Source organism: Muntiacus reevesi, chromosome 3, assembly GCF_963930625.1.
Source record: "Muntiacus reevesi chromosome 3, mMunRee1.1, whole genome shotgun sequence".
Taxonomy (NCBI): domain Eukaryota; kingdom Metazoa; phylum Chordata; class Mammalia; order Artiodactyla; family Cervidae; genus Muntiacus; species Muntiacus reevesi.
Genome location: NC_089251.1, coordinates 265,674,636 through 265,702,630, shown reverse-complemented (window position 1 = coordinate 265,702,630; position 27,995 = coordinate 265,674,636). Strand labels below are relative to the sequence as shown.

Genomic DNA, 27,995 nt, shown 5'->3' with positions numbered 1-27,995 from the left:
ATAAAGACTGGAAGCTGAGTTTTTACCCATTTCCTCTGCATGACAAGGAAAGACTCGAAAATGGTTAAAGAATATGAAACAAGATTCACGGGTTCCCTCTAAATACCAGTTCCTGTGTAGTGACTCCTGACTCTGTGACATCAGATGGGGTATTTGCTATTTAAAATAATCTGCAATTTCAACAATATTTTCTTGGCCTGAAGACAATCAGGAGAAAGACTCTTAAAAAAAAAAGAAAGTCTCAGAAGAAAAAATTGAAAAGTGAAAAAGAAGTGTGTCTAAAAACCAAATCAGAAGAATCTTTTGCATCAAATGAGCCAAAAAGCATCCAGTTAAGATGTCCTTCCTGAACATGCAGAATTACTTTAATCATCTGCTTTGGTAAAGCCACCAGGTCCAAAACCAGAAAGTGTACAAAATAACATATTAACTCAGTCTGGTTAAATAAGTTACCAGAAAATCAGAATCTACCTTGGAAACATTAGTCAACCATGACATGAATATAGGTGGTTTTCACACATTTTTTGAGAATCTAAATTCTACGACTATTACTTTAACAACTTCAAGTTCAGAGGGTATTCAGAAGCCTTTGGAAACCGAAGAAATGCTTGAAATAACTACCAATTATCTTGCTAACCCACAATTACAAATGATTCTGTGGAAATTAAGTCAGCACAGGAAAATGTATTCATATTCAGCACAATTACTCCAACAGTGAAGAATTAAACAGATAAAGAATCTGTTTTTGCCATTTTTGTACCTACAGAAAATTCCAAACCTACAATTAATTCTTTTATACCTGCCCAAGAAACAGCGGAAATGGACATTAAAGACCTAGACATTGAAGACTCAAATAACGATATAGACTTTGAGACAGATGTTTTACAGATTGAGCATTTTTACTGCTGCTGCTGCTGCTGCTAAGTCGCTTCAGTCGTGTCCGACTCTGTGCAACCCCATGGATGGAAACCCACCAGGCTCCCCTGTCCCTGGGATTCTCCAGGCAAGAACACTGGAGTGGGTTGCCATTTCCTTCTCCAATACATGAAAGTGAAAAGGGAAAGGGAAGTCGCTCAGTTGTGTCCGACTCAGCGACCCCATGGACTACAGCCTACCAGGCTCCTCAATCCATGGGATTTTCCAGGCAAGAGTACTGGAGTGGGGTGCCATTGCCTTCTCCATTTTTACTGCAGACAAATGTAAACAAGGAACATCCTTGGCAGAAAGTCTAAACTACATTCAAAGATAACTCCTTGAGTTACAAGAACAGCAAATTCTAGGGAGATTGAAGTCTTTGGAAGCTCATATAAGGCAGCTAAAACAGGAAAACTGGTTATCTGAAGAAAATTATAGAAAACCATTTCACAACATGTGATTAAAGAGGTTTTAAAGTTTGTGACTTTTACATAAGGTTTTTTTTGGCCAAACCAAATTATATGTGAAGTGAACTTATTCTTGTGTAAAATTCTTACCTTAATGAAGCTAAGAAAGTTCTCCAATATTATGAACTTCATCCTGTTTTTGTTATGCTCATTTTTTAGAAAAACTAGAGAGTTGTTGGGTAGAAGACATTTCATCACTTCTTAACTTTCCAAATTTAAAGTAAAAGTGTAGTGAATAAATAATATGATTAAGTCATAAACTGAGAGAACACAGATACGGTAAACAAGATCCCAGAATAGAAGTCAAGTTCAGGAATCAGTCCTGGTTCTACCATTAAGATGTGTCTTGGACAAGTTACTTATTGACTCTCAGTGTCTAATTTGTAGAAGGAGGGCACATAACTAAATCTCTAACATAGGCTGTTTCTTTATAGTTTCTTCCCTTTCTAGAAGATGCTTTTAATAGAACAAATTTTCTGTATGATAGTCTTATACTTACACAAAAGTAAGTGCTGGCTAGAATTTTATATTATTAACTCATATTCTCAATATTTATTAAATTCTGTGTTGCTTGATGTATCGCTGATCATCCTGCTTGTGATGCCAATTGTCTTGCTGTGTCTTGCTGTGCACACCGCTCATTGAACCCAGGGTAGGCAAGGTGTGAGCTAAGAGGCTGGAAGGAGACTGGAGCCAGGAGCCCCACAGCTGGAAGGAGACTCCTCCCTGAGGAGGAACTGAAGACACGTTTATGCTCTCCTGGCTGGCAGAGCGGCCGTCACTCAGCCTCTCTTTGCTGGGGCAGCAGCCATACCACAGTTCTCTCCTCTTGTGGCGGACCCAATGGACACAGCCCTGAGGCAGCAGCAACTCCCCCTGCTTTATGGGTGGGACTCACCATATGCACACCACACACAACCCATGCCCAAGCCAGTACCTCGTGACATGCATGCACAGTGATGCAAATGATCTCAGCTGTTACACAGTCACTATTCAGGAAACATGGGGTGAGAGGGACTGAACACGTCATTGTGGCTAATTTGCTGTCTCCCCACATTTGATCTTTGGGCTATAATTTTTTGTATCATACAGGTTTCCTGGTGGGTCAAATGGTAAAGAATCCACCTGCAATGCTTGAGACCCAGGTTTGATCCCTGGGTTAGAAGATCCCTTGGAGAAGGGCATGGCAGCCCACTTGAGTATTCTTGCCTGGAGAGTCCAATAGATACAGGAATCTTGCAGGCTCAGAACCCCTACACAGAACCCCGACAGTCCGTGGGGTTGCAAAGAGTCGGACACAACTGAGCGACCTATACTCTGTCATAGTAAAGAGTACTGAAAAGTTCTGCTTTGTCTTATACATTTTCTTCTTTGGTTTAAACAGTAGAAATTTACTGTCTTGCAGTTCCAGAGGCTCCAAGTATGAAATCAGGGTGTGGGCTCAGTGGGTTTCTTCTGAAGCCTTTGAAGGAAAAATCAGTTCCAGACCTCTGTCCTTGACTTGCAGGTGGCTGTGTCCTCCTCTACCTCTTCACAGTGTCTTCCCTCTATGTGTATCCATCTCTGTCCAAAATCCCCCTTTAAATTAGGACCCCAGTCATATTTTATTAGGAACCTGTCTAATGAACTTGGACTCAGTTTCCAGAACCTGAGTAATAACACAATGTTCCTAATTACATGACTTTATTGCACATGTTTAATAACCACATTTGCAATGACCCTATTATGAAATAAAGTCACATTTCAAGGTCCTGGAGTTAGGACTTAAACACAGATTTTTAGGGGAAAAACATATTCCAAATCATGACAAAGCAAAATTATTCTACTGGTCCTCAACTCTAAATCCAGTCCAGTCAAGTGCTTACTGCACAGACAGTAGATTAATAGCAGCACAATAGAAGGAACACTTATTTCTCTGCTTTTGAGGATCTGCAGGTGGGATAACAGAATAATAGCTCCTGGCACACAGGGGCATACTATAAATACTTAAAGAATGTTGGTCTTGCTATGGGAGTCAAGATCCTTAGATTTTAAACTACTGGTTTTGCCACTTATTTGCTGTATAGCATTGGGAATCCACTTCCAGCCTCTGGGGACCTGTCTTGTAATATAGATCAAACAAGAAAAATATGATTACAGTAGGATACACTTCAACTGAAACAACCCCATGCCTAAGGAAAGAGCACTCTCTCCTGTGACATTATTCAGTTTGTGGGTCATGTTTGCTCAACAGATTCTAATTTCCTTCTGCCAAATCAAGTGAGAATTACTGTTTTTATCATGATTTTTAGGAAGCAGCATTTCTATGATTTCCCTTAAGCTATGTTCTTGGTTAGAGGCATCTTTATATGTTTAGCCTGAAGAATAATGTGTCAAATAATGTCCAAGGATCAAAAGTCCATGGAGCTCATTCAGTACATGGAAAAACTGAGGCCACTGGTCTCACAGGCGATGTCATGATTTGACCTTCTAGTGGTACTGGAAGCCCCACTCATCAATACAACTTACCAACACTTTTCTTGTTTTGTCTCCCCTATCGTCCCTGCCACATACAACTAAGCCATCAGGCAAAAGCACTTCCAAACAGGGATTTCACGTGTGGTGGAAGGGAAAGAGAAGATCACTCCAAATGTAACTAAGAAAGACTTTCAACTCTGGTTAGCATGTACACATTCACATCATATTAATCTCATCATAACAACTAAAAGACAATAAATTAAAACACTGTGTTAGAGAGGCATTGCTGTAAAGAAGCCTAAAAGTACTATACTCTAAAGAGGGATAAGCTCTTCCTGGGGAGTAGAGGCCACTTAGTTGTGGTGGCATCTCTTGAGTGAGTGCATGGATATGCAGAGGATTTGTCTTGGTTCAGGAAAAACAGTGGATGGATTGGAATCTGTAAGAGCCCAGGATGAGAATGATTTCCCCCGTAACACAATTGCTGAGTATAGTGTATAAGTTCCATGATGGAAGGCTGGATACTGAGCAGATAAATGAGAGAAAAGTATTGAAATTTTTAAGGTACTCAAAGTTTCTGCAAGGAAGAGTCTATAATACACATAGGCCAGAACTCACTGTCAAGAAATTTAAGCAGGATAAACTAAAATTAACTAAATATGTATTCCAGACCTGAAACAGCTCACTCCTGATTGACCAATATGATCAGCTTCCTGACAAAGGAAGATTAGTTTATTCTGGAGGAAAATAATGCTTATTCTTATATCCAAAGATCTTTTTAACAATTCAAATGGGACATCTTTGACATACAAAAATTATATGTATTTAAGGTATAATACTTGGTTTTTTGCTATATGTATACATTATGAAAGGATCACCACAATCAAGCTAAATAAGTTATCCATTACTTTTATATACTTACCATTGTGTGTGTGTGTGTGTGTGTGTGTGTATGTATTAAGAAGATATAATTAAAGATTTATGTTCTTAGAAACTTTCAAGTGCACAATACAGTATTGTTCATTATTGTCCCCATGCTATACATTAGTTCCCCAAAACTTATTGATATTGCCTAAATGAAACTTCAGGCCCTTTGACTGGATCTCCTCAGTGACCTGACAACCACCATTCTACTCTGTGTTTTAAGAATGACTGTTTTAAACTCATCATATTAATGAGATCTTGCACTATTGCCTTTCTGTGTCAGGCTGATTTCACTTAGAATCATATCCTTCAGGTAGATCCATACTGTTAAAGGCCAGAATTCCTTCCTTTTAAAATTCTGCCTAATATTCCATTGTATATACATATAAACCACATTGTCTTTATCCATTCAGCCAACTTTTTGCTTCTTCATACTGCTCATGAGGTTCTTAAGGCAAGAATATTAAAGTGGTTTGCCATTCCCTTCTCCAGGGGACCATGACATTAACCCTTTATTCATTATGTGATTTGCAAATATTTTCTCTTTTTCCATACATTCACTGTGTTCACAGTTTCTGCCGTGAACAAACTTTTTAACTTGGTGAAGTTTCACCTACCCATTTTCCCTTTGTTGTCTGTGCTTTTGGTGTTATGACCAAAAAATGTGAAGAAAAATGTCAGAAACATTTTCTCTATTTCCTTCTAGTAGTTTTACAGTTTCAGGTCTTACATTTAAGTCTTTAATCCATGTTGAGTTGGGTTTTGTATATGGTGTGAAATAAGGGCCGAATTTCATTCTTCCTGATGTGAATATCAAGTTATCCCTGGGCCATTTAACAAAGAGACTATTCTTTTCACATACTATGTGCTTGGCACCCTTGTTGAAGATCAGTTCAGTTCAGTCACTTAGTTGTGTCTGACCCTTTGCAACCCCATGGACTGCAGCACTCCCGGCTTTCCTGTCCATCACCAACTTCCAGAGCTTGATCAAACTCAAGTTCATCGAGTTGGTGGTGCCATCCAAACACCTTATCTCTGCCATACCCTTCTCCTCCTGCCTCCAATCCCTCCCAGCATCAGGGTCTTTCTAAGGAGTTAGTTCTTCACATCAGGTGGCCAAAGTATTGGAGTTTCAGCCTCAGCATCAGTCCTTCCAATGGACTCAGCCTTATGTATACATGTCTTCACTCTCCCCTAAAATCCCCTCCCATCCAGGCTGCCATATAATTTTGAGAAGAATTCCATGTGCTATATAGTAGGTCCTTGTTGGTTGTCCATTTTAAATATAGCAGTGTGTACAGGCAACCATAAATTTGTTCTCTAAGTCCATGAGTTCCTTTCTGTTTTGTAGTTAAGTTCAGTTGTATCACTTGTTTTTAGATTCCACATATAAGGGAGGTCATACTATGTTTCTCCCTCTCTGTCTGACTTATTTCACTCAGTACGACAATCTATAGGTCCATCATGGTTGCTGCAAATAGGATTATATCATTCTTTTTAATGGCCGAGTAATACTCCATTGTATAAATGCACCACATCTCCTTTATTCATTTCTCTGTTGATGGCTATTTAGCTTACTTTCATGTCTTGGCTATTGTAAATAGTGCTTCAGTGAACATCAGGGTGCATGTATCCTTTTGGATCATGTTTTTTCTCCAGATATATGCTCAGGATTGGGATTGAGGGTCATATGGTAGCTCTAGTTTTAGTTTATTCAGGAATCTCTATACTGTTCTCCATAGCAGTTGTACAATTCCCACCAACAGTGTAGGAGGGTTCTCTTCTCTCCAAACCCTCTCCAGCATTTATTGTTTGTGGTTTTTTTGATGACAGCCAGTCTGGCTGGTGTGAGGTGATATCTCACTGTAGTGTTGGTTTGCATTTCTCAAATAATTAGTGATGTTGAACATCTTTTCATGTGCCTCTTGGCCATCTGTATGTCTTCTTTGCAGAAATGTTTATTTAGATCTTCTGCCCATTTTTTGAGTGGGTTGTCTGTTTTGGTGCTGTTAATTATCATGAGCTGTTTATAAATTCTGGAAACTAATCTCTCATTGGTCACATCATCTGCAAAAATTTTCTCCCAATCTGTGGGTTGTCTTTTTATTTTGTTTACTGCTTCCTTTGCTGTGCAAAACTTTTGAGTTTAAATATATCCCATTTGTTTATTTTTGTTTTAATTTCCATTATTCTGGGAGATAGATGGAAAAAGATATTGCTGCAATTTATGTCATAGAGTTTTTTGCCTATGTTTTCCTCTAGGAGTTTTATAGTGTCTAGTCTCACATTTAGGTATTTAATCCACTTAGAGCTTATTTTGTTGTATGGTGTTAAAAAAAAATCTAATTTTATTTTCAACGTGTAGCTGTTCAGTTTTCCCAAAACATTTGTTGAAGAAACTGTCTTTCAGTGTTGTGTGGTCTTGCCTCCTTTGTCTTACCTTAATTGGCCATAGGTACATAGGTTTATTTATGGATTTCCTATCCTGTTCAATTAATCTATATTTCTATTTTTGTGCCAGTACCATACTCTTTTGATGACTGTCACTCTGTAGTCTACTCTGAAATCAGGGAGCTTGATTACTTTAGTTCTATTTTTCCTTTTTAATACTGCTTTGACTACTCAGGGTCCTTTGTGTCTGCATACGTATTTTGAGATGATTTTGTTCTAGTTCTGTGAAAAATGCCATTGGTAATTTGATAAGGATTGTATTGAATCTGTAGTTGCCTTGGGTAGTATAGTCATTTTGACAATATTGACTACTCCAATCCACAAGCATAGTATATCTTTCCATTTTATTGTGTTTTCTTTGACTTCTTTAATAACTATCTTATTGTTTGTGGAGTACAAGTCTTTTGTCTCCTTAGGTAGGTTTATTCTTAGGTATTTTATTCTTTTCGATGCAGTGGTGAATGGAATTGTTTCCTGAATTTCTCTTTCTGGTCTTTCATTGTTAGTGTATAGAAGTGTAACAAATTTTGGTGTATTAATTTTGTAATCTGAAACTTTACCATTTTCACTGATGAGTTCTAGTAGTTTTATAGTAGCATCTTTAAGTTCTTCTATGTATAGTATCACATCATCTGCAAACAGTGACAGATTAAGTTCTTCTTTTTCAATTTGGATTCTGTTTACTTCTTTTCCTTCTTTGATTGCTGTAGCTAGGATTTCAAAAACTATGCTGAATAAAAGTGGCAAGAGTGGACATCCTTGTCTTGTTCCTGATCTTAGATGAAAGCTTTCAGCTTTTCACTATTGAATATGATGTTAAATGTAGGTTTGTAATATGTGGAGGTATATTCCCTAAATGCTCACTTTCTGGAAACTTTTATCATAAATGGGTGCTGAATTTTGTCAAAAATTTTTCTACATCTATTGAGATTATCTTAAATTGTTTTTATTCTTCAGTTTGTTGATGAGGTGTATCACATTGTTTGATTTGTGGATATTGAAAAACGCTCGCATCCCTGGGATGAATTCCACTCAATCATGATGTGTGATCTTTTTAATGTATTGTTGGATTCAGATTAGTAGTATTTATTCTGTTGAGGAATTTTACAACTATATTCATCACTGATATTAGCCTGTAACATTCTTTTTTGTGGTACCTTCATCTGGTTTTTGTAACATGGTGACCATGGCCTAATAGAATGAGTTTGGGAGTTTTCCTTTCTCTTGAATTTTTTGGAATAGTTTCAGGATAGGTGTTAACTCTTCTCTAAATGTTTGACAGAATTTGCCTATGGAGCCATCAGGTCCTAAACTCTTGTTTGTTGGAAGTTTTTAAATCAACGTTTCTATTTCAGTGCTTGTGATTGGTCTGCTTATGTTTTCTATTTTTTACTGGTTCAGTCTTAGGAGATTGCATGTTTCTAAGAATTTGTCCATTTTTCGCAGTTATCCATTTTATCAGCATATAGTTCATAGTAGTCTCTTATGGGCTCTTCCATGGAGTCAGTAGAAACTTCTCCTATTTTATATCTAATTTTATTGATTTTAGTCTTCTCCCTTTTTTTCTTGATGAGTCTGGCTACTGGTTTGCCAATTTTGTTTATCTTCTCAAAGAACAAGCTTTTAGTTTTATTGATCCTTGATGTTGATTTTTTTTTTTTTGTTCCTTTTAGTTTATTTCTGCTCTGATCTTTATGATTTACTTCCTTCTACTAATGTTAGGCCTTGTTTATTCTTCTTTCTCTAGTTGTTTTAGGTGTAAGGTTAGGTGCTTTATTTGGGATTTTTCTTGTTTCTTGAGGTAAGATTGAATTGCTATAAACTTTCCTCTAAGAACTGCTTTTTCTGCATCTCAAAGGTTTCATACAATTATGTTTCAACTTTAATTTGTTTCAAAGTATTTTTTATTTCATCTTTGATTTCTTCAGTATCCATTAGTTGTTTAGTAGCATACTGTTTAGCTTCCACATGTTTCTGTTTTTCTATAGATTTTTTAAATTTTTTTGTAATTTCCTTCTAATGTCATAATGTGATAAGAAAAGATGCTTGGTGTGATGTCAATTTTCTTAAATTTTCTAAGGCTCATCTTGTCACCCAGCATGTGGTAAATCCTGAAGAATGTTCCCTGTGAACATGAGAAGAATGTATACTCAGGTGTTTTTGAATGGAATGCTCTATAGATGTCAGTTAAGTCCACATGGTCTAACGGGTCTTTAAAGACTGTGTTTGCAAATTTTCTGTCTGATTAATCTTTCCATTGATGAAAATAACATGATAAAGTCCCCACTATTATTGTGCCACTGTCAATTTCCCCCATTATAGTTGTTGGTATCTGCCTTACCTGTTGAAGTGCTTCTATGTTGAACTGACAAACTGGAATCAAGATTGCTAGGAGAAATATCAATAACCTCAGATATGCAGATGATATTCACCCTCTTGGGAGAAAATGAAGAGGAACTAAAGAGCACCTTTATGAAGGTGAAAGAGGAGAGTGAAAAAGCTGGCTTAAAACTCAGCATTCAAAAAACTAAGATTATGTCATCTAGTCCCATCACTTCATGGCCAATAGAAGTGGGAAAAGTGGAAACAGTGACAGATTTTATTTTCTTGGGCTCCAAAGTCACTGGATGTTGACTACAGCCACGAAATTAAAAGATACTTGCTTCTTGAAAGAAAAGCAGTGAAAAACCTAATGGTATATTAAAAAGAAGAGACATTACTTTGTTGACAAAAGTCCATATAGCCAAAACTATGGTTTTTCTAGCAGTCATGTATGGATGTGAGAGTTGGACCATAAAGAAGGCTAAGGACTGAAGAATTGATACTTTTGAACTGTGGTTTTGAAGAAGACTCTTGAGAATCATTTGGATTACAAGGAGATCAAACCAGTCAATCCTAAAGGAAATCAACCCTCTATATTCATTGGAAGGACTGATGCTGAAACTGAAGCTCCAAAACTTTGGCCACCTGACAGGAAGAGCTGACCCATTGGAAAAGACCCTGATGGTGGGAAAGATTGAAGGCAGGGGGAACAGGGGACAACAGAGGATGAGATGGTTGGAGAGCATCACCAACTCTGTGGAGATAAGTTTGAGTAGGCTCTGAGAGTTGGTGGTGAACAGGGAAACCTTGTATGCTGAAGTCCATTGGGTCGCAAAGAGTCAGGCATGACTGAGTAACTGAATAGCAATAACAATCAATATGTATGATCCTATTATCATTTTCTTAATTGTTTTTGGTTTGCTTTTTGTAGATCTTTCCCTTCTTTTGTGAGTTCTGCCTAGAGTAGCAGCTTTAGCATTTGTTGTAAAGCTGATTTGGTAGTCCTGAAGTCTCTTAACTTTTGTTTGTCTGTAAAACTTTTGATTACTCCATCAAATCTGAATGAGAATCCTGATGGCACAGTATTCTTGGTTATAGGTTCTTCATTTTGTCACTTTAAATACACTGTGTCATTCCCTTCTGACTTGTGTTTCTGTTGAGAAATCAGTTGATAATGCTATGAGAGTTCTCTTGTATGTTATTTGTCATTTTCCCCTTGTTGCTTTTAATATTTTTCTTTAATTTTGTCACTTTGATTACCATGTGTCTTGGGGTGTCCTTCCTTGTGTTTATCCTGTCTAGAACTGTTGTGCTTCCTGGACTTGGCTAACTATTTGCATACCCAATGTTATGGAAGTTTTCAGCTATTATTTCTATAAATATTTTCTTAGGTTCTTTCTCTCTTTTCTCCTTGTGGGGCCCCTATAATGTGAATGTTGGTGAATGTAATGTTATCCCATAGATCTCAGGCTGTCTTTATTTACTGTGTGTGTGTTTTTTGTTTTTGTTTTTTTAATTCTTTCTTCTATATTATGTTTTGTGGCAGTGGTGTCCACCATTTTGTCTTCCAGGTCACTTATTCATTCTTCTGCCTCAGTGATTCTGCTATTGAATCCTTCTAGTGCATTGTTCATCTTTGTTTATTCTTTAGTCTTTCTATGTCTTTGGTAAACATTTCTTGCATATTCTCCATTGTTTTCCTGAGGTCTTGAATCATCTTCACCATCATCTTTCTGAATCCTTTTTCTGGAAAGTTGCCTATCTCCATTTCGTTTGGTTATTTTTCTGGGGTTTTATCTTGTCCCTTCATCTGGGACATAATCCTCTGCATTTTTATTTTTATTAACTTACAGTTATGGTGGTTTTCATTCTGGAGGTTGCAGGATTATACTTTTTGCTTCTTCTGTCTGCCCTCTGGTGGACGAGGCTAAGTGGCTTGTGTGGGCTTCCTGATGGGAGAGACTGATGATGGGAAAAACTGGGTTTTGCTCTGTTGGGAAGGGCTTTCTTACTAAAAGTTTAATCTGATTGTCTGCTGAGAGTAGGGATGCTGTGTTTTTGGCCTAAGGTGACCCATCCCTGGAGTCTACAAGCTCTATGGTAGGGTTAATTGAGACAGCCAAGAAGGCTCATGCCAAGGGGCATGTCCCTGACTGTCTCTGCCAGTGCCAATGTCTCCAGAGTGAGCCACTACCAACTCACACCTTCATAGGAGATCTTCCAACACTAACAGGTAGGCCTGGTTTGATCCCCCACTGGGTCAGTGCTACTTTTCTCTTGGTCCTGGTGTGTACAAGATTTTTTTTTTTGGCATCCAAGGGTTGTAGTGTGCACAAGGTTGTTTTTTTAGCCTCCAAGAGTTGAGTCTGTGCTTCCCCCAGTCCTCTGGAAGTCCTTCAATCCAATTCTGATGGCTTCCAAAGTCAGATTCCCTGGGGTTTCTTAGTCTGTTTGATGAGTCCCCAGGCTGGGAAGCCTGATGTGGGGCTAAGATTCTTCACAACAGTGAAGAAATTATTTGGTATTATTATTCTCCAGTTTGTGGATTGCCCACCTGGCTGGTATAGGATTTGATTTTATTGTGGTTGTGCCCCTCTTACTGTCTTGTTGCTATTTCTCCTTTGTCCCTGGGTATGGGGTGTCTTTTTTTTTGATGGGTTCCAGCATCCTCCTGTCAATGGTTGTTCAACATCTGGTGGCAACTTCGGTGCATTCACAGAAGGGGATGAGAACATGTCCTTCTACTCCACCGTCTTACGTGCGTGTTTATATATGTTATGGCAAAGATAGAGCTCTTTTTCTTCCTTTCTGACTTGCATGTCTCTTAGTTCTTCTTCCTTTTTAACTGCTCCAGCAAGCACTTCTAGTATTACATTGAATAGGAATGGTCAAAGGGGATATCTTTGTCTCATGTCATATTAAAGAAAAGAATCCTTAAATTTTTCCCATTGACTATGATGTTAGCTCTGGTGTTTCTATATACTCTTTATTTTGCTGAAGGTGATTTTTTCTATACCTATTTTGCTGAGAGTTTTTTATTGTTGCTGTTGTTTGTTTGTTTGTTTGTTTACCATGAATGGGTGCAGAATTTTTTTTTTAATTTTGTACCTATTGAGATAACCATATAGATTTTGTCTTTCTTTCTCTTCATGTAGTGTATTGTATCATACTGATCAACTTGTGTAAGTTAAAACATCCTTGTATTCCAAGGATAAATCTCATTTAATCAGAGTGTATAATCCCTTGAATTTGCTGCAGAATTTGGTTTGCTAGTGTTGTACTAAAGATTTTGCATCTGTGGTCATTAGCTATATTGGCATGTATTTTTCTTTCCTTGTGACATCCTTGCCTAGCTTTGGTATTAAGGTGATGCTGGTCTCATAAAATGAGTTTGAAAGTGTCCCCTCTTCATTTTTTCCAATAGTTTAAGAAATATTGGTATTAAATATCCTTTGGATGTTTAGTAAAATTTATCCATGAAACTATCTGATCCTCAGTTTTTCTGTGCAGGGAGGATTTTGATTGTTAGGGTCCTTTAATGGACCAGAACCTGGTGGTCCAGAGTCAACGATGAGAAAGTGAAAGAAGGAAAGAGGCTAATATTCCCTGGGTTATGCAGCCGGCTTTCACGCTCCAGGGAATCAGCCAGAAATAGAGAAAGAGAGAGAGAGAGAGACACGGGGATCCAAGCTCTGATGGAACAAGTGTGCTTTATTGAATTCTGTAAGAGTAGCTTCTTTAGATAAAGATCAAGAGACCATACTTTACAAGTTTACCAAGGAAGCAAAGAGCAATAGAGGCCATAAGGCCAAAAGGTGATCCATATCAAAACAGGGTCGTAAATAGTTACTTTTCACCATAAGGAAAAACTAAGGAAGGAAATGCATGCATTCCTCAGTCCCAGGAAAGGCTTGCCTCTCCTCTTAATTCCTGAATATTCAGGAATTAATAAGGAAGAGAGAATTCATGACAGATCCAAAACAGCACACAGGACGCCTCCTGTTAAATGCTTCCTGACATTTGATTACTGCTTTTTCTGCTTTCATCTCCTTTTCTGTTTTTTGTCTGTTCAGAGTTTTATTTTTATTTAGTTTTTGTAAGTTTTACATATCTAGAAAGTTATCCATTAATTCTAAGGTATCCAATTTGTATATAATTTTTCATAATAGTCTGTTATGATCATTTTTTATTTCTGAAGCATTCATTATTTGGTTTTAATTGGGCTTTTTGAATATGGATCTCTATTTCTTTAACCAGATTTGAGAAGTTTTCAGCCATTATTTTTTTGCAATAAACTTTTTACTTCTTTACACCTTTCTTTGGTTATTTCTGGGGCTCCTGTAATACATATATTGCTTTGCTTGGTGAAGCTCCATAAGTCCTATAAGTTATCTTCACTCTTTTTCTCTCTTCTTTTTTCTCCTCTGGTTGGATGATTTCCAAAGATCTGTCTTTGAATTTGCTGTTTCTTCTTTCTTATTGATTGAGCCTGTTGCTGAATCCCTCTATTAAATTTTAAGTTTAATTATTGTGTTCAGTTCAGTTCAGTCGCTCAGTCATCTCCGACTCTTTGAGACCCCATGAACCGCAGCACACCAGGCCTCCCTGTCCATCACCAACTCCCGGAGTTCACCCAAACCCATGTCCATTGAGTCAGTGATGCCATCCAACTATCTCATCTTCTGTCATCCCCTTCTCCTCCTGCCCTCAATCTTTCCCAGCATCAGGGTCTTTTCCAGTGAGTCAGCTCTTCGCATCAGGTGGCCAAAGTATTGGAGTTTCAGCTTCAACATCAGTCCTTCCAATGAACACCCAGGACTGATTTCCTTTAGGATGGACTGGTTGGGTCTCCTTGCAGTTCAAGGGACTCTCAAGAGTCTTCTCCATCCCCACAGTTCTGTTACTTTTTAAAACATTTTATTTTTTAGGGAAGTGAAGTGAAGTGAAAATGTCTCAGTCATGTCCAACTCTTTGAGACCCCATGGACTATACAGTTGATGGAATTCTCCAGTCCAGAATACTGGAGTGGGTAGCCTTCCCCTTCTCCAGGGGATCTTCCCCACCCAGGGATCAAACCTATGTCTCCTGCATTGCAGGTGGATTCTTTACCAGCTGAAACCCAAGAGTTGGGCTATAGCCAATTAAAAGTGTTGTGATAGTTTCAGGTAAACAGCAAAGGGATTCAGCCATACATGTACATTATCCATTCCCCCCCAAACTCCTCTCCCATCCAGGCTGCCTCATAACATTGTTAGCTCTATTGTTTTTATTTGGTACATTTTTATATTGTCTGCCTGTTGAAATTCTAAATTTACTCATGTACTTTCCTGACCTTTGTGAATATCTTTATAATCATTATTTTGAATCCTCTGTCCAGTAAATTATATTACATTTCATTCATGTTGATTTCTGGAGATTTTTCTTATTCTTTTATTGGGAACATAGCTTTCTATTTCTCTACTTGCCTTGACTTTCTATATTGGTTTTTGCACATTAAATAAAACAGCTACCTCTCCCTGTCTTTACATACTGGCCTTTTATAGATTGATCTCACCAATCAACCTGACCAGAGTCTGACTGCCTCGTAAATTTTTGTGCCCAGTCAAACCACTGTCTTTGTTCTTAGTGGCTTCCAGAGTACTATAGTATACCAAGTACTGTCAGTACCCTGAGATGGGAAAGATAGAAGCAAGTCCCCCATGCAACAGCCAGTAAACTTGGAACACTAGATCCAATTTCTTCTCTCCTCAGGGAGAAGATGGGAACTGGAGTTTATCACTCACTCACTCACTTTGCACTGACCCAGGAATAGGAACTGCAGCATACATCGTTTCAAAACATACTGTCTTTCAGATTGTTGTTTTGCTCCCTGTCATTCTGAGTGGCCTAAGAAAAGCTGGAATTCGTCAAAACTCAGATACAGGCCCTTGGGCAACAATTGGAAAAGTCAGTACCAGGTGTACAGTATGACTTCAAAGTGGAAACTGGAATCTTGGTTTTATCATTGGAGCAAGCTGGTGGGGGCAGCTCTGGGAAGTGCCCATACACCTGTTTAAGTTCCTGAAGGACCCTGTCAACTTCCAGATGCCAGGTAGTTAGAAGTCAAACTATGGGCACCAGCTGGAGAAATCAAGGTACTAGATGTGAAATCAACCCCCTTCCAGGAAGCAACTGAGAGCTAGGCTTCATTTCCTGCTCTATCTGTGCTGATCCAATGGAGAACCATAAGAAGTACCCACAGCATGCCCATTTAAAGTTGCTGTTTGTCCTCTATGGCCTCAGAGGCTAACAAATGTCATGCCCTGTGAGCTCACAGAGGTAGAGAAATTAGGAGCTGGCCCCTCAGGTGGCAGTCACAAAAGTTTTGGTGCTCAGGGATAAACTATGTTTTAAACAAAAAGTTTTATCACTGGTGTGAGCAGGGGAGAGATGCCTCAGGAAGTACTGACACACCCATTCAAGTTCTCAAAGGACTGTGTTAGCTGGCAGGTGCAGTCTAGTTAGAAGCCAGAATCTTTGACAAAAGTGAGACAAGTCCTAAGAGTTGGGCTTGAGATTTGTTGTCTAATTCCTTCCAAGGAGAAGCTGGGAGTTGGGTTTCACTCACTCATTCTGCAAATGCACTTCCTTGTGCATTTCTTGAAGTTGACAGAACCTAGTGAAAGGTTGCTGCTGCGAACCCTGTTCTATGTTGGAAGGGGATAACAGCCAGAAGGAAGAGCCATGGGAAGCCATTTAATATCATCTCTTTGTTCCCTGGAGTCTCAGGGGACCAGTGAATGCTGGTGAGAGGGTAACAGGTAGGAAGACCAGAGGTCCCCAAGTGGCAGGAGGAAATAAACTGCAGTGACAGGCTTTTTTTCATTCTCAACACAAAATTAAGAGAGACTTTTTAAAATTCTGTGTTGATGATACTTGGTTCTGCCTTGAACTAACCAACATTTTCTTATGGAAATGTTTTTCTTAAGCTATGTTAATGAAACTATGTATTTGTTTTGGAATACGTTTTCTTCAAGATGGTTCCACCTAAAATTAACTTTTTTTTTTCTCTCAAGCCTTGGGCTGATAATGGCTCAAATCGAACCTGGGTCTCCCACATTGCAGGCAGACGCTTTAACCTCCAAGCCGCCAGGAAAGCCCTGAAAATGGCTCAACAAACCAGTATTAATGTCAATTATTTTATGACCTGGGATGACATACTTTGTGCCATCCTATCTCAAAAATGCATATAGTGGGAGAGGGGCCTAGTGAAACTCCCTCAACCTCAAGGGGTCTCTCTTATCTGATTAGCAGTTTGCTAAGAGACATAAAACATCTTGCTAAAATCTAGCAAGGGGGCACTCTTTCTGCCCACTTCTGATGTCTATGTCAGAAACTTTGTCTATCTCTCTTATACTTTAATAAAATTTAGTTACACAAAAAGCTCCAGGGGTCAAATTGAGTTTGGCAACGTTGCAGCATACAAGGTTAATATACAAAACTCAGCTGTATTTCTACACATTAGCAATTAATTATTCTAAAATAAAATTATATTTAAAAAATTCCATTTGCTATAATAGCATAAAAGAGGAAATGAAAAGTGAAGTTGCTCAGTCATGTCTCACTCTTTGCGACCCCATGGACTGTAGCCTACCGGGCTCCTCAATCCATGGAATTTTCCAGGCAAGAGTACTGGAGTGGGCTGCCATTTCCTTCTCCAGGGGATCTTCCCAACCCAGGGACTGAACCCCGGTCTCCCACATTGCAGGCAGGTGCTTTATTGTCTGAGCCACCAGGGAAGCCCTCAGTTCAGTTCAGTTCATTCACTCAGTCGTGTCTGACTCTTTGCGACCCCATGAATTGCAGCACGCCAGGCCTCCCTGTCCATCACCAGCTCCCGAAGTTCACCCAAACTCATGTTCATCGAGTCGGTGATGCCATCCAACCACCTCATCCTCTGTCGTCCCCTTCTCCTCTTGCCCGCAATCTTTTCCAGCATCAGGGTCTTTTCCAATGAGTCAGATCTTCAGGTGGCCAAAGTATTGGAGTTTCAGCTTCAGCATCAGTCCCTCCAATGAACACCCAGGACTTATCTCCTTTAGGATGGACTGGTTGGATCTTCTTGCAGTCCAAGGGGTTCTCAAGAGTCTTCTCCAACACCACAGTTCAAAAGCATCAATTCTTTGGTGCTCAGCTTTCTATAAAGAAAGCTGAAAACTTTCTATAAATAAAGTTATAGTCCAACTGTCACATCCATACATGACCACAGAAAAAACCATAGCCTTGACTAGATGGACCTTTGTTGACAAAGTAATGTCTCTGCTTTTTAATATGCTGTCTAGGTTGGTCATAATTTCCCTTTCAAGGAGTAAGCATCTTTTAATTTCATGGCTGCAGTCACCATCTGCAGTGATTTTGGAGCCCAGAAAAATAAAGTCAGCCACTGTTTCCACTGTTTCCCCATCTATTTGCTATGAATGGTGTCATAAAAGAGGAAATACTTAAGAATAAATTTTACAGAATAAATGTACGATGTATAACAAAAACTACAAAGTTTTTTGAAACAAAGTAAAGAAAATCTAAATAAGTGGAAAGACAACCCACATTCATGAATCAAAGTGAAATTCCTATCAGAATCCAACCTTGCTTTTTTTTTTTTGGCTTATACTGGAAAACTGTTCCTAAAATTCATATGGAAAGACAAAGGGCCAATAATAACTAAAAATATTGAATAGGATGGACAAAGTTGGAAGATTCATACTTCTCGATTTCAAGCTTACTACAAAGGTATTACTATATAACCAGCACTGCATGGTACTAGCATAAGGATAGAGATATAGATAAATGGAATAGAAATCTGAGTCCAGAAATAAATTCATATCTCTGTGATCTATTGAGTTTTGGCAGAGGGTACAAGTCAATGAGGGAAAAAGTTTTTATCAAATGGTGCTGGGACAACTGAATTTCCACTTGCGAAATATTAAATGTAAACCCATTATGTGCACCATACAGAAAAAGTAATTTAAAATAGATGACAGAGTTTAAAGTATAAGCTAAAAATTATAAAACAATGAGAAGAAAATATACAAGTAAATCTTCCTCATCTTGGTTTAGCAAATTATTTTTAGATATGAGATCACAAGCACAGTCAACAAAAGAAAATATGTGCGAATTTGAAGACATTGAACTTCCCTATTGGTCAAGAGGTTAAGAATCACCCGCCAATGCAGGGGACATGGGTTCAACCTTGGTCCAGGAAGATTCCACATGCTGTGGGGCAACTAATCCCATGTACAACTACTGAGCCTGTGCTCTAGAGCCCGAGAGCCGCGACTACTGAGCCTGTACGTGGTAACTACTGAAGTCCGTGCACCCTAGAGCCCGAGAGCCGCGACTACTGAGCCTGTACGCCGCAACTACTGAAGTCAGTGCACCCTAGAGCCCGAGAGCCGCGACTACTGAGCCTGTACGCTGTAACTACTGAAGTCCGTGCACCCTAGAGCTCAAGAGCCGCGACTACTGAGCCTGTACGTGGTAACTACTGAAGTCCGTGCACCCTAGAGCCCGAGAGCCGCGACTACTGAGCCTGTACGCTGTAACTACTGAAGTCCGTGCACCCTAGAGCCCGAGAGCCGCGACTACTGAGCCTGTACGCCGCAACTACTGAAGTCCGTGCACCCTAGAGCCCGAGAGCCGCGACTACTGAGCCTGTACGCCGCAACTACTGAAGTCCGTGCACCCTAGAGCCCGAGAGCCGCGACTACTGAGCCTGTACGCCGCAACTACTGAAGTCCGTGCACCCTAGAGCCCGAGAGCCGCGACTGCTGAGCCTGTACGCTGTAACTACTGAAGTCCGTGCACCCTAGAGCTCAAGAGCCGCGACTACTGAGCCTGTACGCTGTAACTACTGAAGTCCGTGCACCCTAGAGCTCGAGAGCCGCGACTACTGAGCCTGTACGCTGTAACTACTGAAGTCCGTGCACCCTAGAGCCCGAGAGCCGCGACTACTGAGCCTGTACGCTGTAACTACTGAAGTCCGTGCACCCTAGAGCCCGAGAGCCGCGACTACTGAGCCTGTACGCTGTAACTACTGAAGTCCGTGCACCCTAGAGCTCAAGAGCCGCGACTACTGAGCCTGTACGCTGTAACTACTGAAGTCCGTGCACCCTAGAGCTCAAGAGCCGCGACTACTGAGCCTGTACGCCGCAACTACTGAAGTCCGTGCACCCTAGAGCCCGAGAGCCGCGACTACTGAGCCTGTACGCTGTAACTACTGAAGTCCGTGCACCCTAGAGCCCGAGAGCCGCGACTACTGAGCCTGTACGCCGCAACTACTGAAGTCCGTGCACCCTAGAGCCCGTGCTCCGCAACAAGGGAGCCCACTACAACTAGAGAGTAGCGCCCACTGTCTGCAGCCAGAGAAAGCCTGCACACAGCAAGAGAGACCCAGAGCAGCCAGCCAAAAATAAGTAATTTTTGAAGATATGAAAACTTATAACTTTTCTACTGAAATAATAACACCAAGAAAGTGAAGAAAAATAACCCACAGAATGGGTAAACGGGTTTACAAATTCTATATCTGATAAAGGAATTTGTCCAAGTACCTTTCAACTTAATAAGAAAAATGCAATAGCCCAATTTTTCAAATGACAGTGGATCTCAATAGACATTCCTCCAAATAACGCATGAAAATAGTAAACATGTTAACAATGTTACCATATTACCCAGCAAACATGTACCTTGGTATATATTCAAGATAAATGAAAGTTTATGCCCAAAAATACTTACACAAAAATGTTCACAATAGAATTATTCATAATAGCCACAAAATGAAAATAACAGATGGCCATCAAATTGTAAATGAATAAAAAATATGATATATCCTCACATGATGAATTACTATTCAGCAATTGGAAGAAGTACTGACAAGTGTTAAGACACAAATGGAGTTTGAAAACATTAAGCTAAATGAAATAATTCATCATAAATGAACACATATTGTATAATTTCAGTTACATAAATGTTCAAAATCAACTTATCAATGGAGACTGAAATTTTATTACATATTGTCTAGGTTTGGGGCAAGAGGAAAGGGAACCAACTGCTGACAGAAGAGGTTTCTCTTGAGGATGGTGAAAATTTTACTTAGGTTATGGCAGTGGTTGAACAACTCTGTGAATATACTGAAAACCAATGGATTATATACTTTTAAAAGATTAATTTTATGTTATATAAATTATATCTCAATTTGTTTTAAACAAATTAATGATAATTTGATAATTATTTTGTTAATCCTCTAGATAAAACAGACAAGTTAAAAAAAAAAAAACACACAATTTAACCAAAAATGTCATAAGAAGAAATAGAAAATCTGAATTAAAAATATGAAAATACAAATGACTGTTAAGAAATTAAATTTCTAATTAAAATATTTCTATGAAGAGAACTCCAGGCACAACAGTTTCACTGACAAATTCAAATAAAAAAGAAATAAAAGCAATACTCCACAAACTCTTTTAAAGAAAAGAGAAAGTGGGAACAATTCCTGATTCATTTTTATGATTCCTGCAAACCCTTTTACAAAGATCTTTCCAAGATTCTTTTAAAAAGAAAGTGTGTGTGTTAATCGCTTAGTCATGTCCAATTCTTTGTGATCCCGTGAACTGTAGCCCGCCAGGCTCCTCTGTCCATGGAATTCTTCAAGTAAGAATATTGGAGTGGGTGACCATTTCCTTCTCTAGTGGATCTTCCCAACCCAGGAATAGAACCTGAGTCTCCCACACTGCAGTCAGAGTCCTTAGCATCTGAGTCAGAAATTAGAGATCAGTGTTATTCATGAAAACAGAATAAAAACCCTGATAAAAATATCAGCAAACTTGCTTGAACAATATTTTTAAAGTATTGTATTTTAAATTATAATGATAATAAAAGTTTTTAAGTGTAAAAAGAAATCTTACTATCAAAATAAAGAAGATAAAATATAATTATATCAAGATATTTGAGAAAAACACTTGCTAAAATCCAATGCCCCTTCATCTTTAAATGAGTAAGAAAGCTTTTAGCAATTTACGAACTTTCCCAATCTGTGTACCTAAAATAAAAAGATAAATAAATGATATATATATATAGTTAATAACCAAATACACATCTGCCACAGAATGCTGTCACAATTTTTCTATGACCAGGTATAGCTGTGTCTAGCACTTAATCTCTTGGAGGGTTTGTTAGTCCACTGGTTACTGAGTCATATCTCCAAGGTTTCTGATGTACTGTATCTAAGGCAGGACTTGAGAATTTGCATTTCTGCTGGTCTAAGGACTGCACTTTGAAAATAGCTATGATTTAGTGAAAAACAGCACTAGAATTATATGTGATGTAAAGATTAGGTAAACTGCTGTAAAATATCTCTTTATATAGTGTGGAGAAAAGGGAACTCTCTTATATTGCAGATAGAAATGCAAATTGGTGCAGTCACTGTGGAGAACAGTATGGAATTTCCTTAAAAAGCTAAAAATAGAACTACCATACACTCCTCCTGGGCATATGTCTGGACAAAACTATAATTCAAAAAGCTACATGTACCCTTATGTTCACTGCAGCAGTATTTATTATAGCCAGGACATGGAAGCTCTAAATGTAAACTGACAGATGAATGGATAAAGAAGATATGGTATATATATATATATATGGTAGAATACTACTCAGCCATAAAAAGGATGAATTAATGTCATTTGTGGTAGCATGGATGGACCTAGAGATATTCATACTAAATGAAGTAAGTCAGACAAGACAAATATCATATGATATCACTTATATGTAGAATCTAAAAATTTAATAAAAATGAACTTATTTACAAAACAGAAATAGACTCTCAGATATAGAGGGAAAAAACTTATGCTTACTGAAGGGGAAAGGGGGAAGGTATAAATTAAGAGTTTGGGATTAACAGATACAAACTACTAGATATAAAATAAACAGCAAGGACCCATTGTATACCACAGGAACCTATAGTCAATGCCTTGTAATAATCTATAATGGAAAAGAATCTGGAAAAGAGATATATATATGTATAACTAAATCACTTTGTTGTACATGTGAGATGTAAATCAACTATACTTCAATAAAAATAAATAAAATATCTCCTCATATAGTCCCTGTTTAATGATATCTTGCTAGCTATCTTTCCAATATCCTGATTGATAACTTCCCGTTTTCAAAATTTCTATTTCTTTTGAAATTTTGATGTTCTGTATTTTCTAGGAAATTATCCATTTTCTCTTTTTTGTCAGTTATGCAAAATAGTCTTTTAATTTTGTTTTTCTATATTCGTGATTTTATTTTTTTTCTTAATCTTAGTTTTTTCCTGAACTGATCTTGTGAGAATTGTCTATTTTGCTGTTCTTTAAGAACAAGCAAGAACAGACCTCGTTCTTACCACTGTTTTTAAAGTTTCATGTCAACTGATTTATTTCAAAATTAATTCCTTGCTTTTTCTCTATTTTACTTTAATTTTTAATGTGGGTTCATAGTTCCTTTATTATCAGTCTTTCTTTAATAATGAACTCAAATATAAGTTTATAGCTAAGCATAGTATTATCAATATCTGTGGCTCCTGGTATACATTTCCTTTATTTACCGATTTCTAGATATTTGGTCTTTTCTGTTTTATTTGTTCTTTGAATCCTTGAGCCTTCACAAATGTCTTTCTTCTAGCTAGATAGGAGAATAGTGCCAGAATTTGTTGGAGGGTTTCTGGATTTTGATCTTTTTCCTGAACTGATCTTGTGAGATCACTGTCTTTAAGCATACACTATTGTAGATGAGAAAAAAATTCATTTTCCTCTGCTAATAAATTGCTTTTGCAGTCTGAATGAATGTGAATTTTCTTTTGTCCTTGGACTTCAGAAATTTGTTGGGAAAGATATTTATCTTTCCTAGAATGCAGGTTTTTAAATCAGTAAAAAGTTTTTCTGTAGATCAATGAAATTACTCTCTACTAGTTATTTAGCCATTGCCCCATTTCCATCTGTTCTTTCTTCTCCTCCTGGATCTCTTAGTATCAATTTTCTAGGCCTCCTAGATTTGCCCTCTGCTCTTTTGGTTTCACATGAGTCAAGTGCTCAGGGCTGGTGCACTGGGAATACCCAGAGGGATCGGGTGGGGAGGGAGGTGGGAGGGGGGATCAGGATGGGGTATACATGTAAACCCATAGCTGATTCAAGTCAATGTATGGAAAAACCACTACAATATTGTAAAGTAATTAGCCTCCAATTAATAAAAATAAATGGAAAAAATAAATTTAAAAAATTACCACAAAAGCAATGATTTCCAACATGAAAAAAAAAAAAAAAAAAAAGAAAAGAAAAGACCCTGATGCTGGGAAAGATTGAAGGTAGGAGGAGAAGGGGACCACAGAGGATGAGATCATTGGATGGCATCACCGACTCAATGGACATGAGTTTGAGTAAACTCTGGGAGTTGGTGATGGACAGGGAGACCTGGTGTGCTGTGGTTCATGGGGTCACAAAGAGTCAGACATGACTGAGCGGCTGAACTGAACTGAACTGAACTTTTGGTTTCTTCCTCATAATTTCCATGCCTTTGTATCTTTCCCCTGAGATTAGAAACACTCCTTATCCCTGGTCTCCCAGGTCACCGATTTGGCTTTCTTCACTTTGTACCAGTGAACATGATCCCAGAAGTGAAATGGCGAACAATACAGGTGCCCCAGCAGGCCTCCAGAGCCAGGAACCACTAACAGTTCTTCTAAATATGCAATCATGCATTCACGCACTCACATATGAAACACACCAAACTCATACAGTCAGATGCATACACTTTTCACCCTTTACAAGCACAATCTGAGTCTCTGAAAGGCCAGTTCTATCTCTGGTACCCTAGTCCTCATCCCAGACTTTGTTGCTAGTACCAAAGCTATTCTCAGGGACACAATCCTCACAATGTTCTCCCCATGTGGATGCTGCAAGAACCCTTAGCCCAGAGTACACCTTCTCAGTCTGGCTGGCACAGATAGCCATGTGTCCAAGAAAGGGGGACAAAAGACCCCCTCTCACTGAAGCTTAATCTTTTGCAAGCTCAAGTGGCCTCTGCAATCACAACCAGTTGTACGGCAAGCCGTGGTGGGCCTGCTGGTAATACTCTGACCTCCACTAACAAAGTACTAGTGTTAGGGGCTTCCCTGATGGCTCAGATGGTAAAGAATTCACCTGTAATGCAGGAGACCCAGGTTCTATCTCTGGGTTGAGAAGATCCTCTGGAGAAGGGAATGGCTACCAATTTCAGTATTCTTGCCTGGAGTGTTCTGTGGATAGAGGCACCTGATGGGCTACAGTCCATATTCTGAGCTCCTTTAACCAGATACTGACAGCCAATTTCCCAGGAAGTCACTCTGGAGACAGAGTCGAAAAAATATTAATTCCCCAGAGAGACACTTCAATTGGCCCTTTTAGCTGAAGGGAGAATGCAAAATTGGGCAGTCAGAAAATGCAGATGAAGTTAAAAAGATGTGCCCTTGGCCATCTGAACCAAAGAGGTCATGATTGCTCTGTTTACAGCTCACAACTGAACCACATCTATCCCATGCCTATTACTTGGGCACTTTGTACATCTTATCTCACTTGGTCTTTTACAGGATTAAACTACTATTGCTTCCACTTTGTAGGTGAGTCCGGAGGAGGCAACATAGTCTCCAAAGACCAACTGACTCAACCTTCTTCCTGTAGACAATGCTGAAATAGAACTGGACACAAGAAAGTTAGGACATAGTTTATGGACAGAGCAGATGCTCAGGAGCCCAGATATGTGGCAAGCAGGGTAAGCATTTGTTAATGGCTCTTTCATTCCTAATGCTTTTCTCTAAGGTGCATGATATTCATCAGTCTTTGGAGTTACACTCTTCCCAACCTCCTTAAGTTTCCACGTGCTAATTTGCCTCAGTCATGTCTAACTCTCTGTGACCTTATGGACCATTGCCTGGGATTCTCCAGGCAAGAATACTGGAGTGGGTTGCCATGCCATTCTCCAGGGGATCTTCCTGAACCACAGATCCAACCCATATTTTTTCACCTCCTGCATTGGCAAGTGAGTTCTTTAGCACTAGCTCTAATAGTCATCATTTCCTCAGGTCTTCTGCAACGTCTCTGACCCAAGAAGATAACGTATTGCCCATTTAATTTGTCCATAGGAGGACTGTGAACTGAGAGAGTAAGAGTATTTATGCAAACTCTCACAGTTAGGGGACAACATCCCTGAGGCAGGAGCTACAAGTGCCCAGCCACAGCCACAACCTTACGTCCTCTAGTTTACACCCACTGGCACAGGGCCAGCAAGTGTTGAGGGCACCTCCTGGGCCATGTCAGCCCACCTGACATTCAAAACTAATGTTGTTCATGCTTCTAAGAGTTTCTCTTTAATTCTCAGATCAGCAACTGATCTTTAGACTTCTTGGAATATTCGTCACATGCCCTCCAAATACTTGCTCTGAAGATAAGAAGCCTAACCTGGCTGGTATTAGATCACTAAGCACATAATCTCAAGGTAAGACATCAAGAGGTGTGCCCAGATTCAAAGAACTTCCAATCCAGCCTTCATTATGGCATCTACTCATTTTATCCCTTTCTTTCAAAGATAACCAAGCAGGCAAAGGTGAAATTTGGCTACTTCTGTTTGATATTTCAGTTACAAATCAGTGAAAATGAGACAGTCAGAAAAACAAATAGGGATCTCCTAATGAACCATTGTCCATCAAAGATTGAAATTGCATTAATGTCTTTTAACATATGAATATAGTCACTGGGGTGAACCCCCCTCCCCCCAGTGAAATGGCATGGGAGCCTTTCTGTATCTCTTATAGCAAGACAAATATGGTATATATACTGCAAATATGATAAATATGTATGGTTTATAGATGCTAACAGCCGTCTGAGCTATGATAGTGTCTTGTTAGAAATAATACTGTGGAGGAGTCAAGATGGCGGAGGAGTAGGACGGAGAGACCACTTTCTCTCCTAGAAATTCTTCAAAAAAAATAACTGAACGCAGAGTAAACTTCACAAAACAACTTCTGATCGCTAGCTGAGGTCATCAGGCGCCCAGAAAAGCAGCCCATTGTCTTCGAAAGGAGGTAGGACAAAATATAAAAGATAAAAAGCGAGACAAAAGAGCTAAGGAGGGAGATCCGTCCCGGGGAAGGGACTTAATAGAGGACGTTCCCAGACACCGGGAAACCCTCGCACTGGCGGGCCTGGGGGAAGTGTTGGAATCTCAAGAGTTTGAATCTGACTGGGAGGGATACAATAAATAAAACCCACAGATTACGAGCCTAAAAGCAACTCCCAGCAGAAAAGTACCCCAGACGCCTGCATCCGCCACCAGCAAGTGGGGGCGGAACGGAGAGGAGCGGGCGGCATTACTTGGGGCAGGGTCCGGGCCTGAGCGCCCTGAGGACAATCGGAGGGAGCTTTTGTGAGTTGCCAACTTGAACTGTGGGAGAGCAAAGAGAGAGAAAATTAACCGGCCCGAACACACTGCCGGCCGTTCGCAGAACAAAGGGACCGAGATTCTGGGCGACCGAAGTCCGCCGGGAGGGTCGTGGCGAGACGGAGGGCGCGGGCGCCCGACCAGCGCGGGCGGGAACTGCGGCTGGGGACGCGGAGGGCAGAGGGCGCGCGCGCCCGACTGGCGCCGGCGGGGACTGAGACTGGGACCGCGCAGGGCAGAAGACGCGCCGCACCCGGGGAGAGAGCGCCCGTCAGGCGCCTGGCTGCCTGGGCCGCTCAGGCGGCGTGAGGACGGAGCGCAGACCCGGCTTTGTGTGCCGCGCTTTTGTGAATCGCCCGAGGACTGGAGCCGCGCGCAGCTTGGCGCGCGCTTCAGACAGAGCAGCCCGGAGCCTGAGCAGCGCAGACCGAGAAAAGAGCGCAAGCCTCTTCCGGGAGTGCCGGCCCCTCCCCGCACAGCCCCTCCCCGCACAGCCCCTCCCCGCAGCGCGACGGAACTAGCTACCTGAATAAGAATCCACCTCCGCCCCCTGTGTCAGGGCGGAAATTAGGCGCAGAAGAGACCCGCAACAGAACCCAAATAAACAAAGGGAACCGCTTCAGAAGGGACCGGTGCAACAGATTAAAATCCCTGAAGAAACCACCGACTGACTACACCGGAAGGGCCTGTAGATATCGAGAAGTGTAAGCTGGAACGAGGAGCTATCTGAAGGTGAGCCGAACCCACACTGACCGCAACAGCTCCAGAGAAATTCCTAGATATATTTTTTCTTTTTCTTTTCTTTTTTTTTTTTTTCTTTTTTTTAAGTAAGGAAAAAAAAAATTTTTTTTTCTTTTTTCTTGGTTCTCTTTTATTTTCCTTTAAAAATTCCCTATTACTCCCCCATTACTCCTTAACTTTCATTTTCATAGATTTTTACGATTTTTTTTAATTAGGCAAAACAATTTTTTTCTCTTTCTT

The 27,995-nt window shown here is 39.7% G+C and overlaps 1 pseudogene; it reads left to right on the top strand.

Annotated features, from left to right (window-relative positions):
- The first annotated feature begins 2 nt into the window (after positions 1 to 2).
- Positions 3 to 27,535, top strand: LOC136164250 (THAP domain-containing protein 5 pseudogene; annotated as a pseudogene).
- Positions 27,536 to 27,995: the final 460 nt, after the last annotated feature.